An 18,057-nucleotide genomic window follows, 5' to 3' on the forward strand; every position below is an offset into this window, starting at 1 on the left:
TTTCTGCTGTGGGGTAACAGCAGGATATGGAGACCTAGAAAAGATGGGCTTTAAACATCTTCTTGAAGCCTTGGAGAGTTAATTTAATAGTGAATTATTAGGCTGAGATCTGAGACAAGACAAATCCAGAGTGGCAAAACTGGCATTTGGGAGCACATTTCACCTGGTGGCATTTGTTAATTCTGAAGAGGTAGCTGGGAGGCTGAGCTATAATTTTGACAGTCAAGACAGGCTAGGGAAAAAGAATTTGCAGCCCAGGGCTTGTTGAAGAGAAAGTGGCCTTGGTAAAGATATGCCAAACCCCATTCCTTCACGCACTTTAAGTTTGGATTCTTAAGGGCTGCATAGTGGGCATAAGGGAAAACTGGAAATAGACCAAAATTTGCAGGGATTGAAGCTCAGCTTCACATCTCCTTAATCCCTGATTGAGATTACTAACATCCTTTGGTACCTGGCAGAAACCAAACTAAGTCATATCTGAAGGAAAATTACATTATCTTAGACCTTATATCATTTAAAAAAAATTTTTTTAAACAAAATATCTAGTACACAGAAAAAATAAGCAAGTACAGAGGAGAAAAGGCAACATGAACGAGAACTAGTATGAACATATCTGCAGAGGCCCCACAAACTGAAGTTATCAGGAAGAGAATTTAAGATAACTAGTAGTACTATTTCACATAGGTAAATGAAAAGATTTAGAATTCCAGCACAGAACTGGAAACTATGCACAAGGATTAGTAGATATGAAAAGGAACACTAATTTATATTAAGAACTCAATGGATAGATTTGGTAGCAAGTTAGGCAAACTGAAAAAAGAGTTAGTAACACAAAAATTAGCTCAAAATATGTAAAAAAAAAAAAAGCATGAACAGATAAAAATGAAGAAAAATAAAGGAAAAAATATTCTGAAATAGAGGATAAAATGAGAAGGACTAACATGCAATTAAATGGTGTCCTAGAAAGAGAGGAGGAGAAGGTAAGGCAGAAGCATTATTGTGAGAGACTGTCTGAGAATTTAAAAAATGACTCAAGATATAAAGCTACAGATTCAAGAAATCCTATGAAAACCAAACTAGGTAAATTAAAAAAAAAAGAAAATTTCCACACCTACACCTATCATTGTAGAATTGATGAATACCAAACATAAGGCAGAAAAGATCTTAAAAGAAGCCAGAGGACAAAAAACTACTGAAAAAGGAGCAACATTTAGACTGACAGCAGCAGTATTTTCAAAAGAAACAATGGAAGCCAGGAGATAATGGAACCATATCTTCAAACGGCTGAATGATAATAGCCAAATTCAAAACTCAGGGAAAATATCTTTCTTTAAAACAAACACTAAGAGAATTCAACATCAGCACACCTACACTGTTTGTGCCCATTCCAAAGAAAGGTGACCCAACAGAAAGCGGAAATTATTGTACAATATCATTAATATCACATGTAAGTAAAATTTTGCTGAAGATCATTCAAAAATGGTTGCAGCAGTACATCGACAGGCAACTGACAGAAATTCAAGCTGGATTCAGAAGAGGACATGGAAAGAGGGACATCACTGCTGATATCTTGGCTGAAAGCTGAGATTACCAGAAAGATATTTACTTGTGTTTTATTGATATGCAAACCATTTGACTGTGTGGATCATAAAAAATTATGGATAACATTTCAAAGAATGGGAATTTCAGAACATTTAATTGTCCTCATGAGGAACCTGTACATAGACCAAGAGGCAGTTGTTTGAGCAGAACAAGGGGATACTGTGTGGTTTAAAATCAGGAAAGGTATGCATAGGATTGTATCTTTTTGTTATAATTATTCAATCTGTATGCTGAGCAAATAATCTGAGAAGCTGAACTGTATGAAGAGGAATGTGGCAACAGAATTGGTGGAAGACTCATTAACAACTTGTGTTATGCAGATGACACAACCTTGCTTTCTGAAAGCGAAGAGGACTTGAAGCACTTACTGATGAAGATCAAAGACTACAGCCTTAGGATAGATTACTACTCAACATAAAGAGAATAAAACTCCTCACAACTGGGCCAATAAGCAACATCATGATAAACAGAAAAAATATTGAAGTTGCCAAGGACTTCCTTGTACTTAGACCCACAATCAATGTCCAGGGCAGCAGCAGTCAAGAAATCAAATAACATTGAGACTGGAGGGACCCTGGATGACATGGCTATGGACTCTATGTTAGCCCAAAACTAAAACTATTCCTGAAGCCACCTCTTCAGACAAAGATTAGACTGGACTATAAGACATAAAATAACACTCGTGAACAGTGTGCTTCTTAGTTTAAGTAGATACATGAGACTAAATGGGCAGCTCTTGTTCAGATGTGAGATGAGAAGGCAGAAAGGAAGAGAGCTGGTTGAATGGACACAGGAAATCTGGGGTGGAAAGGAGGAGTGCCCTGTCATATTATAGGGAGAGCAACTAGGGTCACATAATGATATGTATATAAGTTTTTGTGTGAGAAACTAAAACTGTAAACTTCCACTAAAAGTATAATAAAAAAAATAAAAGAGCAAAAAAAAAAAAAGGAAAGAAAGAAATCAAACAATGTATTGCATTTGGCAAATCTGCTACAAAAGACCTCTCTTAAGTGTTAAAAAGCAAAGACATCACTTTGAGGACTAAAGTGCACCTGACTCAAGCCACAGTATTTTCAATCACCTCATAAGCATGAGAAAGCTGGACAAAGAATAAGGAAGACCAAAGGAGAACTGATGCCTTCGAATTACGGTGCTGGCAAAGAATATTGACTATACCATGGACTGCCAGAAGAATGAACCCATCTGTCTTGGAACAAGGGCAGCCAGAACGCTCCTTAGAAGCGAGGATGGCGAGACTTCATCTCATGTATTTTGGACATGGTTTCAGGGGGTGCCAGTTCCTCAGAAGGACATCATGCCTGGTAACGTAGAAGGTCAGCAAAAAATGAGGAAGGCCCTCCACAAGATGGATTGACACCATGGCTGCAACAATAGGCTCAGACATAGTAACGATTCTCAGGGTGGTGCAGGGACCAGGCAGCATTTCATTCTGTTGTACATAAGGTTGCTATGAGTCCGATCTGTTTCCACAGCACCTAACAACAACAACAACACCTACACTAAATAAGATACTAAACAGTGTTCTTCAGGTGGAAGAAAAATGACCTGAGATAGAAGTTCAGGGAAGCAGGAAGGAATAAAGAGTAATGAAAAGAACAAACGTGGGCAAATCTAAATATCAACTGTATAGATTAATTTTAACATGAGGTTTAAAACGTATGTAATTTTTGTGGAGTGTGTGTACATATCATCATGAAGGGAGTAAATTGAGCTCATACTCTCCAGAGAGAAGATAAAAGTAAGATATTTTGAAGTGAAAAAAGAAAAATGAGTAATACAAAATAAGTAAATAAATAAAAATGAATAAAAAACAAGAGACAAGATGGGAAAAGTGTCATAGAACACTAGGCAAAAAAGCACATATTAAATGGTAAACTGAAACTTAAATATATCAGTAAATACATCAAATATAAAAAAAAAACTCCTATTAAAAGCAAAAACAAACAACACCAACAAGACAGCAACAAAAAAACAAATGCCAAAAAAGAAAATCAAACTGGGTTTTAAGAATACAAAAATTAAATTCTGTTTACAAATGGCAGAGCTAAAATATGAGTATACAAAGAAGTTGAAAGTAAAATGAAGTAAAAAGATACACCACGCAAACACTAACAAAAAGAAGACTGAAAAAGTAGACTTGAAGGCAAAGAGCTTTACCAGCACTTCCTGAAATCAGCAGAGATGTTCTTTCTGTAGTATACTGGGTGTGCTATTACATCCTCGTAGAGTACCAAGCAGCCATTCCCAGGGCAACCTCAAAGGACAGGGTCTGGGCTCCCGCAGTACACTACTCAGGGCATCAGGAACTAGGGCAAGCCCTCCCCTGGCCCCCAGTGTAATGGAGGTGGGGCTGGAGGGAAATAAGTCCAGTTTCCTACTCTACAAATTGGGGGTCTTGGAGTGGATGATCCCAAGGTTTCCACAGGCTCAGAGGAGTGTCTATTGGCTACAGTCCTCCATCGATGAATCATACTCCACGGCCCTTAGAAAGTGTTTTCCACTCCCTGGAGGTCCGTCTGGGAAAAGAGGTTTGGGGCTTGGGGTGCTGAGGACTTGGGGTAGGGCAGAGCATGACAGAACACTGGAACATAAATCCGGGGTCAATGGGCAAGACCAGTTTTTGTGGGCGCCGTGGGCTTCTCCTCTGGGAGTGGGACTGGAATCATTCTCCTGGCTTTGGTGAGGATACCTCCAGAGTGAACTGGGCATGACAGGGCCAGTGGAGGCAAAGGTGAGCAAAGTTTCCAAGGTCTCTCACACTGGTGGTGTAACCTGCAGGTTCTGCTCCTTTACATGCCTTGAGACCGGGAGAGCCCTTGATGACACCCAAACAAATATGCTTTGTTTTTTGGTTTTCCTGCGTGGAGTGTCAGTGCTACTTTGGGCCACCAGGGTGGAGAGCAGCCTATTCTTCATTGGTGACCACTAAGCTTTACTGGTGCAAGAAGAACCAGGGAAGAGTCATCCAGAGGTCATTATGGTTTCCCACCTGTCTCAGACTTGCACTTCCCATTATTAGCACCCATCTGATAATCTGAGATGGTCAGAGGAGAAAAAGGGGACTCTGAGATCGTCCCATTTATTCATTCAAAAACTATGCTCCAAACATCATATAACAGGAGCTATGTTAGGCTCTGGGTGTAGAAAATGACTAAAAATGATTGAAGAGGTCTCAGCCCCACAGGCGCACATAGTCCGGGGTGGGGGTGGGGAATAGGAAAATCATGCAAAAAAATTCACGTGAAAGAAAACAGCAAGTACTATACTGATAATAAAGCAGCATGCTGTGAGGGAGGCCTGGGAGGCCACTAGGTGGCTGCTGCTGGAGGCTGAGCTGATGCCCCAGGTCTGCACACCGCAAACCAGAAGAGGCTGGCTCCCTGAACTGTGAGGGATGGTGAGATCAGCAGAAACCCCAGAACTCTCAGGGCACCCCAGGCAGACGTCCAAAGGACGTGCTATGCTCCCAGTGCTTCTTTCTTGGTAGTATGAAGTCCCCCCATGTCTCTCTGCTCACTTCTCTCTTTTACATCTCAAAAGAGATTGACTTAAGACAAAATCTAATCTTGTAGATCTCATCAACATGACTGCCACTAACCCATCTCATTAACATCATGGTGAGAAAATTTACAACACAGAGGAAAATCACATCAGTTGACAAAATGGTGGACAATCACACAATACCGGGAATCATGGCCTAACCAAACTGATACACATAGTTTTTGCGGGACACAATTCAATGCATGACATTGCAAGAGTAAAATGTGCACAATCGTAAAGCCTTATATTTTTGTCACCTCTTTTTCTGCCTCCGGTGTCCCACATTCTTATCCTATCATTTGCGGGCAGTCCTTCAATGATCTTCACTTTCTTCAAGACAAAATCAAAACTCTTCAAGATGCTGGAATAGGCCTTCAGCATCTGCCCCATGCTTGCATAATATTTCATTGCTCACAACTACTTCTCACTCTCTACTCTCTGGGGTTTTACATATTCTGCTTCCCCTTTATGGAATATATTCTGCTGCTACCCTTTTACCTGAATCTCTCACTTTTCATGTTTTAGTTGAGATATAACTCGAAATGACATCTTGGGTCAGGGTTGCTGACAGTTCACAGGCTGCGCATCTCTGAAATAGTTCCTGGGTAAGAAACACTCAAGTTGTGCTTCCCTGTTATTGTTGTCCTTGCTTCTCCTCCCTATGCCTGTATCACAGTAATGCCCAGGATTTCAGCGTATTCTAATTTTCCTATGCAGGATGGATACAAATATGGTAAGACTAGGTCAATGTGTAAGCAAAGGAGAGTAAGAAACCAGATGAATTAGCCTTCCTCTAACCTCAAGATCTTGGACAGCAAGAGGCCTGCTGAGTCTGGTGAGGATCACGATCAGGAGTTTAAAATATGTTCATGCCTGCTATAACTCTACCATTAAGAGTGGTAGCTTTGGGCCTGTTCTTTATATTCTCAGATTTCAATATTTTTATCTTTAAATAAAGGCATTGATCTTTTGTTCTCTATAGTCACACAGAGGCCTGATATTGACTCACATTCTATCCAGGACTAGAAACACACAGGCAACACATATCAAGACTATATAGTAGTCATGCATTACTAGGCAGTTTTTTTTTTTTTTTTTTTTTTTAGTCACAGTAGTAGGAAACCCTGGTGGCGTTGTGGTTAAGAGCTATGGTTCGGATCCACCAGGTGCTCCTTGGAAACCCCTATGGGGCAGTTCTACTCTGTCCTATAGGATGGCTATGAGTCAGAATTGACTCAATGGCAAAAGGTTTGTTTTTTTTTGGCTTAGTCACTGTAGTGCAGTGGTTAAGAGCTCCAATGCTAACCAAAAGGTCAGTGGTTCAAATCCAACAGCCACTCTTTTGAAACCCTATGGGGGCACTTCTACTCTGTCCCATAGAGTCTCCATGAGTTAAAAGTGACTCAGTGACAATGAGTTTTTTTTTTAGTCATGATTCCAATATGACACCAGTAATAAGAAAATTGTTTATGTCTAATATGCTTGCTTCTGGAGAAGGGAAAACTAACATGAATCAGATCAACTCAAGGTCTGTAGTCCGGCAAAGATGGGTTGCCTTAGAAATCTAGTAAGGTTGACTCGACTGAAGTGATTATATTTGAAAAGTGGCTAGCCCATATATTTCAGAACTTGAGGAATGTTGCAACACAGACAGCTCATTCTTTGTGGAGGAGTAGAGAGGGGAGAGCCAGAGGCATACCTTCTCTGAAAGTTGCAGGCCAAGGATAAAAAAAGTGTTTCAAGGTAGAGCCAATGAGCAATGTGAGGCTGGAGAATATGAAGTTATGAGGCACAGGGGAAATGAGGGTGTTAATGTCAAAGCAATTCAGACAATTAGCCATACTTGACTCAGATAGGTAACTAAATCTGACTGAGAAAATTGAAATTAATGGGTGTAAGGACAGAGGAAATGAGGGAGTGAGAAAGCAGGAAAGATTGTAACTCCTAGTCGGATAGTGAAATTTTATACTGAAATGTAATGGAGATGAAAATGAAAGACGGTGGATTTGAGAAAGTCCAGGAATCAGACAGGGAGTTGAGTGGCTTGTCTTCATAGAAATAAAACCTCCACCATTGATGTCAGGAGCTGGGGTAAAGTGGCAGATTGATGGAGGTTGAAAAACCCTCAATAAATTATTTCTGTCCACACACAGCCTCAATAGGTCCTTCACGTGAGAAGGAGGGATAAAGAGATGGTGTTACCTTTATTTGCAGCTTATACCATCTGGTCACGAGTCTCTGACAAGCTGAAAGAATAAACCCTGGAAGTACTAATGGGTAACTCCAAATTTGTCTGCTTTGCTTTGAAGTGCATGGGGCATGGAAGAATGGTTAGCCACCATTACTGACGGCTAAGGTAAACAGCGCCCTCGGAAGACAGCCTTTTTTAGTCATAAGCTAAAGATCTGGGGGAGTAGTTTTCTTGGAAAGTTTGACAAGTTAGGATTATTTATTTATACAGGATAAGAGCTCCAAAAACTTGAGGATACAATATACTTAGTATATGGAAGATGTAGAATCTAAACCTAAGGCATCTGAACACAAAACATTTGCTTTTAACCAGTTTATAAATCCCAGGCAAATTACTTAGCCCTTCTGTGCCTTAGTTTTCTGATCTGAAAAGTGGGGATTATAAAAATCCATATCTCATAGATTTATTATGGTGATAAAAGAGGAGAAAAAATATGCAGGGAGGACTGAATAGCCAGAAGAGCCATAGTAGGGCAGCGAGAGGCAATAATGAGATGAGAACACGAGATAAGATAGGAGTCCTTAGAGGTGCTGGATAGGAATTTCATTCAATGACTGAAAATTAGAGGGGATAAGATTTGGTTTTAAATACTGATTGGGATCTGTCTTAGTTATCTACTGCTGCTATAACAGAAATACCACAAGAAGATGGCTTTAACAAAGAGAAATTTATTCTCTCACAGTCTAGTAGGCTACAAGTCCAAATTCAGGGTGTCAGCTACAGGGGAAGGCTTTTTCTCTCTGTTGGCTCGGGAGCAAGGTCCTTGTGATGCATCAGGTCTGGCAGTATCTCAGTACAAGAACCTCAGGTCCAAAGGACGTTCTGTGCTCCCAGTGCTGCATTCTTAGTGGTATGAGGTCCCCCTGTCTCTCTGCTCGCTTCTCCCTTTTATATCTCAAAGAGATTGGCTTAGGACACTATCTGATCTTATACATCTCATCATTATAACTGCCACTAATCCATCTCGTTTCATCACAGTGATAGGATTTACAACACATACGGAAATCACATAAAATGGTGGACAATCACATAATACCGAGACTCATGGTCCAGCTAAATTGATAGGTATTTTGGGGGGACACAATTCAATCCATGACAGCATCAAACAACCCAACATTTTCCAAGTCAGTCTGACACCGAAATTGGCTGAGATTTCTAAGTGGTATGTAGCCACATCTCAGAGTGAAGATGAGGATCTGTATCTGAAGGGGATTCTCTCAGCTACTTGTACACTCACAGATCCTTGAGGCTCTTACAGAAACCTCCCATGAGTCAGAAAGCACAGAAAACTATACACTTTCAATGGCCCAGTGAGGAGGGGATTTAGTGGGGTCCTAGAGATTGGATGGGTTGTGGCTTGATGAAGTTTATGGGTGGGACTTGGGATATGGGGAGTTCAGAATGGGATGAAGGATGTGATAAAACTTACAAAAGGGATGAAACTCACAGGCAGGTATCAAGGATGCAGTGAGGATAAGGAAAACTGAGGTTTAGGGAAGACTTGGTCAGGGATAAACATACAGTAAGTGGAAGAACTGGCATTCAGAATCAGAAAGCTGTGGGCCCACGTCCATGAGCTTAACCACTGTGGTATATATACCACTTCCCTCATAGGAAACAAAACAAAACAAAACACCATGAACTTATATTTGTCTGATCTCAAAGCCCAAATCCTGGCTCTACCACTTATAAGTTAGGTAGATTAGGGGAAAATGTCTTACTTGTCCTGAGAATTAGTATTCTCATTTATAGACGAAGGAATTAATCTTCAAAACTTCAGAGATGATTTATACAAGTCACTCAAATGGTATTTATCTCCATATTCTCCTATTCAGCATCTGACCTAGCAAGTTAAAAAATCTTTCTTTAGAATCTCACATAAACAATGGATTACTTCAGAGAGACAGCAATACTAAACTCGTTAAGAAAGTTATAAACCGGAAATCCAATATTAAATTGTAAATAGAAATAGAATTGTTTTGGCCATTGGTATTATTGTGTTGACCTGACCAGCATATTCTCTTCACCTTTAATTGACTTACATGGGAAGCTAAATTGTAGTGACAGGATTGCTTGGACAAACTGGTACAATCATATAAAAAATTAAAATATTTATTGCCATCAAAAAAAAAAAAAAAAAACCTATGGACAGAGTAGAACTGCCCCCTAGAGTTTCCAAGCAGTGCCTGGCATATTTGAACCACTGACCCTTTGGTTATCAGCCATAGCACTTAACCACTACACCACCAGGGTTTCCGCCAATGCCATCCAGCTGGATGTTTTCCTCCGTGTTATAGACCCTGGTCTGCCATTGGTTATCATCTCATCTTTGGTCCAGGACGCCCTCTTCTGGACAGTGTTAGAATAAAAAAAAAAAAAAAAAAACCCACTGCGGTCTAGTCAATTTCGACTCATAGCGACCCTATAGGACAGAGCAGAACTGCCCCATAGAGTTTCCAAGGAGCGCCTGGTGGATTCGAACTGCCAACCTTTTCGTTAGCAGCTGTAGCACTTATCCACTACGGACACTGATAATGTTTGCTTCTACCTCTCCTTTCTTGTTTCTCTTCTGGCTAATTTAATATGTTTAAAAGTACTAACTTTCTCCATTAGAGAATACATTTCTTTAATGTTCTTATGCACCTCTTATATGTGTGCTTATCCATAAATTGGAAAAAATGAAGAAAAAGTTGTTCAGACAGTTGGTCCATAAAGTCAAATTATTGAGAGGAAAGGCCTTACTATAACCTTAAACAACATGATTGGATTCAACAAGTGCATTGGTTTCTTGAATACTCATAAATTATTAATATTATGAAAAACAACCAGGTACAAAAAGAGACGTATCTCACCTCTTTAAGTTTATCAAAGGCAGAAACCATCAACTGGAGGCAGTGAATACTAAACGGAGTTTCAAAAGCTAGGTATGGATCTGTGTGGAAAGACCTTCCTCCTTTTTTCTACTTGGCTGAGGGTATGGCACGTGCACAGGCATGGAAGCAAGAAAGAGTCCTGTTTATTTTGGCAACTACCAGCAATTTTACACAGAATGTAAACTTTAAGTTGGAGAGCAGGTAGAAAACTTCTGGAAGTTTCCACATTCTCCTGAGATTCCAAAGAAGTAGGTTCAGCAGAAAGGAGTACATGATAAACGGAGATTCTTTTTATATCTGTTCTACTACATTAAGCCCTGTTCTGACCATATTGGTCCCTGGTCTAAAGGAATGGTTCAGGATATGTTTTCCAGGCTTAGGATAGAGCTAATCCTGATAAGCACAGAAATAATGCTGGAATGCTGTTGATAATGATGCTACTTACTAAACACCTGATGTGTTTCAGTCTTACTACTAGCCCCTTTACATACAGTATCTCAGTTAAACAACAACTCTCCAAAGGGATAGGTATTATCATTCCTGTTTTACATTTGAAGAAACAATTCTAATAGAGATGAAATAACTTGCTCAAGACCATGCGGTGAGATGTAATTAAACTGGCTTTCAAACTCAAGCCTTTGGAGCTCCAAAAACCATGTCTTACTACATGTCCTGAAGTTGATGTCCCACTGACCCATGAACATCCCAATAAGATACACTAAGAGATAAAATACATCTCCTCAGTTTTGCCTTCTCTCCTTCTTGAGGAATGAGATGTTAGGTTGTGAAGAAACTAGAGTCGAGAAAGATGTAAAGGATATGCAGTGTTCTATTCACAAGTCCATGAGTCCTTCCCATACAATGTAAACCAGAGTATCTAATTTTTAAGGAATAATCATTGGTTGTCTTAAAGTTAATTCAGGACTCTTGACCATCATCTCTAAATGGTGTAAAGAGACCAAACTTTGTTAGAGATTTACAACCAGGCTGAGCTCTAGTCCTTTGTGTCTGATGCCCAGGGGGTTCTTCATTCCTTTCTTAGGAAGGTCTTTCTGATTTCTATTTGGTGCCCTCAAAATAGATATGAACCTCTGGGAGGCCAGTGATAAGAAAAAAGCACAGGGTCCAGACCCTAGGGATTATGACTAAATTAAAAGGTCTGTACTTCCCCTCAGTCTCCTCTGGACTAACCCTGACATGCCAGAAATAGTTACGCTCACTGTTAGATTCTCTGCCCATCCTTCTGGCACAAAGGCTGCTATTTTCTTTCTCTATTGAGGGATTTTTTTTTTTTTAATTGAGGGAATTAGGGAGGTGGAGAGTCCAGATGAACTCCCTAGACTCCTGAGCAGAATGCTTATAAGTGTTTGGCCTTAGAAGCATTTTTGTAGCCCCGGGCTCTTTCTCCATGACATTATCCAGCCCAGGTAAGGACGTCTTATAAAGGGGAATCTATAAAAGGAGCAGCGGTCATCAGAAAGAATCCCCAGCCTATTAGGATGAACAGACCTGGGACTCTGGGGGAGCTCACTTTAGATCTTGCTCCTATGTAAATCTAATACAATCTTAGAAGGAATTCTCTTAGAAGTTAGAAAGGATGGAGTCCCCATAGATCTACAAGCAAGGAAGCTGAAGAGGCCTCTAGTTAACCAACGCCTAAAAAGGGCGTCTAAAACACCTCCAAAACCAAAAAAAAAAAAACAAACCCGTTGCTGTCAAGTCGATTCTGACTCATAGCGACCCTATAGGACAGAGTAGAACTGCCCCATAGGGTTTCCAAGGAGCACCTCGCGGATTCAAGCTGCTGGCCTTTTGGTTAGCAGCCATAGCTCTTAACCACTATGCCACCAGGGTTTCCAAAACACCTCCAGGTTCTTCAAATAGGCACGATATTTTTAACTCATTCAACAAAGCAGGCACTGTGCTAACACAGAACTTAGAGTAGAGAACAAGGCAGTATGAATCCTACCCTCATGGAACTTATATTCTCCCTGGGGAAACATATATTAAGCAGGCAATTCAGACCATGATACATGTGCAGAGTAAGGGAGGGTACTGAACACAGATGAATGGTCAAGGCAGACTTTCCTTGGACGAGCCACATGTGGAAGACAGGAAGATGGTGTGCCATTACAATCCCAAGAAAGAACAGGGCTCATTCTTAGAGACAAAAGAACATGGTGCAGTTGGGAAATGGAAAAATAGACTCTTTGGAAGGTAGTGAGCAGGGTGAGAGATGGCAAAAGCTGTGGGAAGTCATGGCACATGTTTTTGAAAAGAGAGCTCAGGTGGGAGTTGTTTTGCAGTGAGTCTTTACACCCTTCCACTGCTGCCAAATAGGAGCTGAAGCAGCCTCCTTCAATTATTTTTAAGGAGTTGCTTCTGACTAGGGAGTTGTACATCAAGGAGATATTTTCACAGTGTTAGGATCTGAGGGCAGGAATGGGACTCAGTTCCATCCACCTACATCTAGCAGCTGAAGTGCATCTCTTCAGTCCTGGGAGTCCTTTCCAGTTTTGTGACATTTTCCTGGAGATGGATGGGAAGAGGAAGAGATGAGATGGAAATGAAACATCCATCAGGAAAACAGCTCTGTCTATTGGCAGGTACAGGGAAAGAAAGCAAGGAGAGGAAATCAAAATTAAATCTATCCTCTCTAGGGTTCCAGGCCAGTTGAGAGGACAGGGAAAATTGGCTTGGATCTAACAAAGGCTGTGATGGATCAGAGGACTGCTGGCCTATCAGAGAAATCACTTTCTCTGATGCCCATAATTAAGTAGGTATACATTTAGCCTCATCTGTACATTTGGGTCTTGCGAATTCTTCCTACAATGTGACCTCTCTGCCCAAACCTAGAAAAAGACCACTGGGTCTCGGCTTCAGAAGGGAAGATAGTGAGGAAACTATTTCAGTCGTTTAGCAGATGAAGAGGATAACTGATCATGGAGAATCATGGGAACAGAAGAAATATCCACTTGGCAAGTCCTGCTGATCTTTGCATTGAAGGACTCTTTCCTTTTTGGAATAAAGCAAAATTATTATTCTCCATATGATTACTTCATTACATTTTGATTAGTATAACATTTTCCTCAAATTATGAGAGCCATTTGATTACAGGCAGGGGTGAGGTAGACAAGTTTCCTGTAATTGGAAATCCATAATCACGGAAAAGACCATCTTGCCCTTGATTGTCATGCCACTATAGCTCTTTGACTTTAAAATTAGTTCTGTGAAGTTATCACCTTTTAGATTATGTGTACCTCAAAGAATGTGGGCTGAGCAAGCAGTTAGCTTGGCAAAAAGCAATATTGGGTAAAGACGTATACTGCTGGAGGCCTGTCTGATACACACATGAAAGGACAAATGGCACAGTCAAGGGGGCAATTGGAGAGGCTTTAACGGAAGGACTATCTACAGAGGCATGGGCAGAGTTAAGGAAACGATCAAAGGATGATGAAGCACCTGGGATGAACATGAGCGAGTAGCCACTACCTATCTCAGGCAAGGGAAGGTGTAGTTACCACAACACAGGAGGGGTCACTCTTCAGGAGCAGCAGACTTTTGTAGAAAATAACAGGAATAGAACTGGGGACTAAATGCCTGATATCTCTTTTCTACCTCTGTCATCCCCTGCTGTGCTTCATATTAGTTGAACTCAGCTGGAAACCAGAGAAAATGGGGAATCTGGGTGATGTAGCCTGTAAAAGTCAGCTTTCGGGGCACAGAGCAAGGACCTAGAAGGGCAAATGGAGACTAACCAGCACAGAGGATAAGGAAGCCAAGTCAGGCTTCCACCAGCTAAGCCTCCCAGCCCACCTCGCCTGGTCTTTTCTATTACAGGCTGGATCTTGTGCAGTCCTTTCTTTCCCAGTCCCAATGATTCAGCCTTTTTATCTTCCCTTTTTACATCTCCCACCAAAGGTCTTTCTATAACCATTTGTAGTAGTCAGTGAGAAACTTAAGATGGAAAGGGAGCCCAGCTCCTGGAGAGAAATTCTGTGGGATAAAGTCACTACATCAGGCTTACATGGGTAGTCATTCTCCCAGCACCATGGCACCCTACAGAAAGAGATCTTCCACAGTCCTTTGAGGTTTACGGAATGTATTTTTGGTTTTACACATTAGCCTCAACAACTGAATAATGAGAGCTAACACTTAGTGTTACCTTGTATCAGGTATTGCATTCTCATTTAATCCCAAAACCAAAAAAAAAAAAAAAAAAATTAGTTGTAGTCTAGAGCAGTTACGTTTTTTGTGAAGTAAGGTTAGTTGTATTTGGCTAATGGGATAAAGCAATTTGCCTAACCTCCCCTCCCCCATTGCCAGGATCTGAAACTAGACCTAGAGAATTCCAGAGCCCAAACTAATGACTACTCTGTTATACTCAACCTAATTAGGTTTAAAATGTCGAAGAGAAAAAAGCTACTTATGTACTCCTGCCCTCATTTACATTCCCACAATATACTTAGGAGCATATGCTGGTGTGATCTTTGAGATGCCGAAAAAACAAAGAAAAACCTGTTTGTGTCTTTTCTCTAATATGCATCCCTTTCTAGCTGGTTGCTCTGGACCCTGAGTAAGCAAGGTCATTTCTTCTTTGACCAAATATGTATCTCCTAGGCTTCATGCCACTCGGCACTGAATGTCTCTCCTTTCCTGCTGGGGGTGGGCCTCTCCATTTCTAGAATCTTACCTTCATACTGAACCTCCATGAAGAGAGAAGATCCTTGTGAGATACTGCTCTTGGGTAACAGACATGCATAAACTGAGCTCCAGTCATCAGCTTTAGCCTTTCAGAAATCACCTTGATGTTGGCTGGTGAAGTCCTATCTTCACCAACGCACATCTCTACCTTGAGATTTTTGTCTGCAGTTTAGACATTATTTCAGCTCATCCAATAGCTAATACTGGCCCTAAGCTTAAGCTTTGACTTGCCATAGAGTCTACATAGCATCCAAGAGTCCTTTTGACCCTGTTATCTCTCAGATTCAATGTGTCCCCTTTTCTCTCCAGGAGCCCACACTCTGAAACCTTCCAATGCAATGGTGAGAGCCACCTCATAGCCTACCTGTGGAGGTAAATAACCAAATAGGTATCTGTCTGCCTTAGGTTAATTCACTCATTGGTGCAAGAATGTTATTCCTCGAGGGCCATACTACAAAAAGATACTTAACCATTTATTCAATCAAATATTTATTTTGGCTTGTGCTTGGAAAATTTTGTGGACATTTCAGAAATCTTAGTTGCATAGTAGTTAAGTCCTATGGCTACTAACCAAAGGTTCAGCAGTTCGAATCCACCAGGCGCTCCTTGGAAGCTCTATGGGGCAGTTCTACTCTGTTCTATAGGGTTACTATGAGTGGGAATTGACTCAATGGCAACGGGTTCGGTTTTCTGTTTTTTTTATAATGTAGTAATAACATGATATTTACACTATGCTATTATTTTTGCAATTACTACCAAGAAAGAAAGGTTCGTTGCATAATATCTTAACTATCCAATAATCCTATTCTTTATTATAGGACCTAACAGTAAAATATGCTTCTTTTTTATTTCTAGAGAAAAAAAAGTTCTGCTGCATTTTTGGGCATAAGTGAGAATATTCATTTGTAAATACCCATGCTCACTTTTCATAATATCTGTTGGGCACCCAGCTCCTTCCAGCTCACTGGCATCCCAGGGCTGGAGTCTCAGCATATCGGGCTCTCCATTCCCTTTGGCTCCAGGTACCTAGTAGCCGTAGTGCAGAATGTGACCATCCTGGCAGTAGTAAGGGTGGAGCACAGCTTGCATCAGCCCATGTACTTTTTCCTGTGCATGTTGGCTGTCATTGACTTGGCCTGTCCACTTCTACTATGCCTAAATTACTGGGAATCTTCTGGTTTGATGCTGGTGACATTGGTCTGGATGCCTGCTTGGCCCAAATGTTCCTCATCCACTGCTTCGCCACTGTCGAGTCAGGCATCTTCCTTGCCATGGCTTTTGATCGCTATGTGGCCATCTGCGACCCCTTACATCATACCACAGTGCTTACCCATGCGGTGGTGGGTCGTCTGGGACTGGCTGCCCTCCTTCGTGGGGTACTCTACATTGGACCCTTGCCTCTGATGATCCGTCTGCAGCTGCCCATTTACAAGTCCCGGATAATCTCCCACTCCTACTGTGAACATATGGCTGTAGTTACTTTGGCGTGTGGTGACAGCAGGGTCAACAATGTCTATAGGCTGAGCATTGGTTTCCTGGTGCTAATCCTGGACTCAGCAGCCATTGCTGCCTCCTGTGTAATGATTTTCAGGGCTGTGATGGGGCTACCCACCCGAGGCCAGGCTTAAAACCCTGGGGACATGCGGTTCTCACATCTGTGCCATCCTGATCTTCTATGTTCCCATTGCTGTTTCTTCTCTCATTCACCGGTTTGGTCACCATGTGTCTCCTCCAATCCACACCCTGCTGGCCAACTTCTATCTTCGCATTCCTCCAATCCTCAATCCTATTGTCTATGCTGTCCGTACCAAGCAGATCCGAGAGAGGCTTCTCCAAATCCTGAAGAGAGAGATGAGGAACAGATGACTGCTGTTTCCTTCTTCCTATCCAAAAATGCTCATGGAGAAGAAGGCTGTTACATCTTTATTGAAAAAGAAGCCTGCTTCTCCATTTGGGAAATTCTCAAGCAGTCTGAGATGTTAGGCCCTTTGGTCTCAAATTTTTTGTAGTTCCAAAGGAATGGTAAGAAAGAGTGTATAATTCTCATTTCTATGAATGGAAGATTATATCTAATCTTTTATGATTAAAGGATATTTGAGCCACAAGGGAGGTAAATCAACAAAAAATGATAGCAACATCAATAACACAAATAACAGCTAATGTTTGATATAAAATCCCTGGTGGCACAGTGGCTAAGTGCTTGGCTGCTAAGCAAATAGGTCAGAGGTTCAAATCCACCAGCCACAGCAGGGGAGAAAGATTTACAGCCTTGGAAACCCTATGGGGCAGTTCTACTCTGTCCTACAGGGTCGCCATCAGTTGGAATTGAATTGACGGTAATGGGTTTGGATTTTTGGTTTGATACAAATATGTATATATACATAATTGCATACTTCTTATGAATATCCTGGCATCTTGTGAGGTAGGTATTATTGTGCATATTTTATACATCAGGAAATAGAACAGTCTTGCTTTATAAGCTGCATAAAAAGTTGTTTATGCTGCCTAGCTTGAGTGCTTTGGTTGAAGTTTATTAGTATTTAACCTAATAATGTATTACACTTTCTACTTACAGTCTGTTTTCTGTGCATATTTTAATAAGCAAATCCTAAAAACTGATCATTTCATGGAAGTGGCCTTGGCTAACAAACTTACAAGTTAAGCTTTTAGCTACTGAAATGTGGCTAAAACTGCTTGTACTAATAATTCTAGAAAAATATTGAGCTGTATGCCTAGCAAGGTATGACGATGCCAATCATGAAAATAGAAAGTGGCCTAGGAAAAAATATCAGCTCAATGAAGGGAAATGAGACAAGATGACTATATCTCAACATTGCCCTTGTTGTGTTTTCCTGCAGGCCTGCTCCCATCAAGCGGCCTGAAGGATGTGAGGGCTCCGTGGAAAGGAAAACCTTCCCCTTCCCATAGAAATCCCCTCTGAACCCTGATCCATCTGTAGGACCCTTGTTCATGATGTACTGTGTTCCTAAAATGGATCAGCTCAAAATAAGGTAAAGTTCCAAATTCTAGAATTTATAGAAACTAACATTGACTTTACTATCC

At 41.0% G+C, this 18,057-nt stretch overlaps 1 pseudogene; it reads left to right on the forward strand.

The window, feature by feature from the left end:
- Positions 1–15,909: 15,909 nt before the first annotated feature.
- LOC126079114 (olfactory receptor 52M1-like) lies at positions 15,910–16,860 on the forward strand (annotated as a pseudogene).
- The last annotated feature ends 1,197 nt before the right edge of the window (positions 16,861–18,057 follow it).

Source organism: Elephas maximus, chromosome 7 (genome assembly GCF_024166365.1).
Source record: "Elephas maximus indicus isolate mEleMax1 chromosome 7, mEleMax1 primary haplotype, whole genome shotgun sequence".
In the NCBI taxonomy this organism is placed as follows: Eukaryota; Metazoa; Chordata; class Mammalia; order Proboscidea; family Elephantidae; genus Elephas; species Elephas maximus.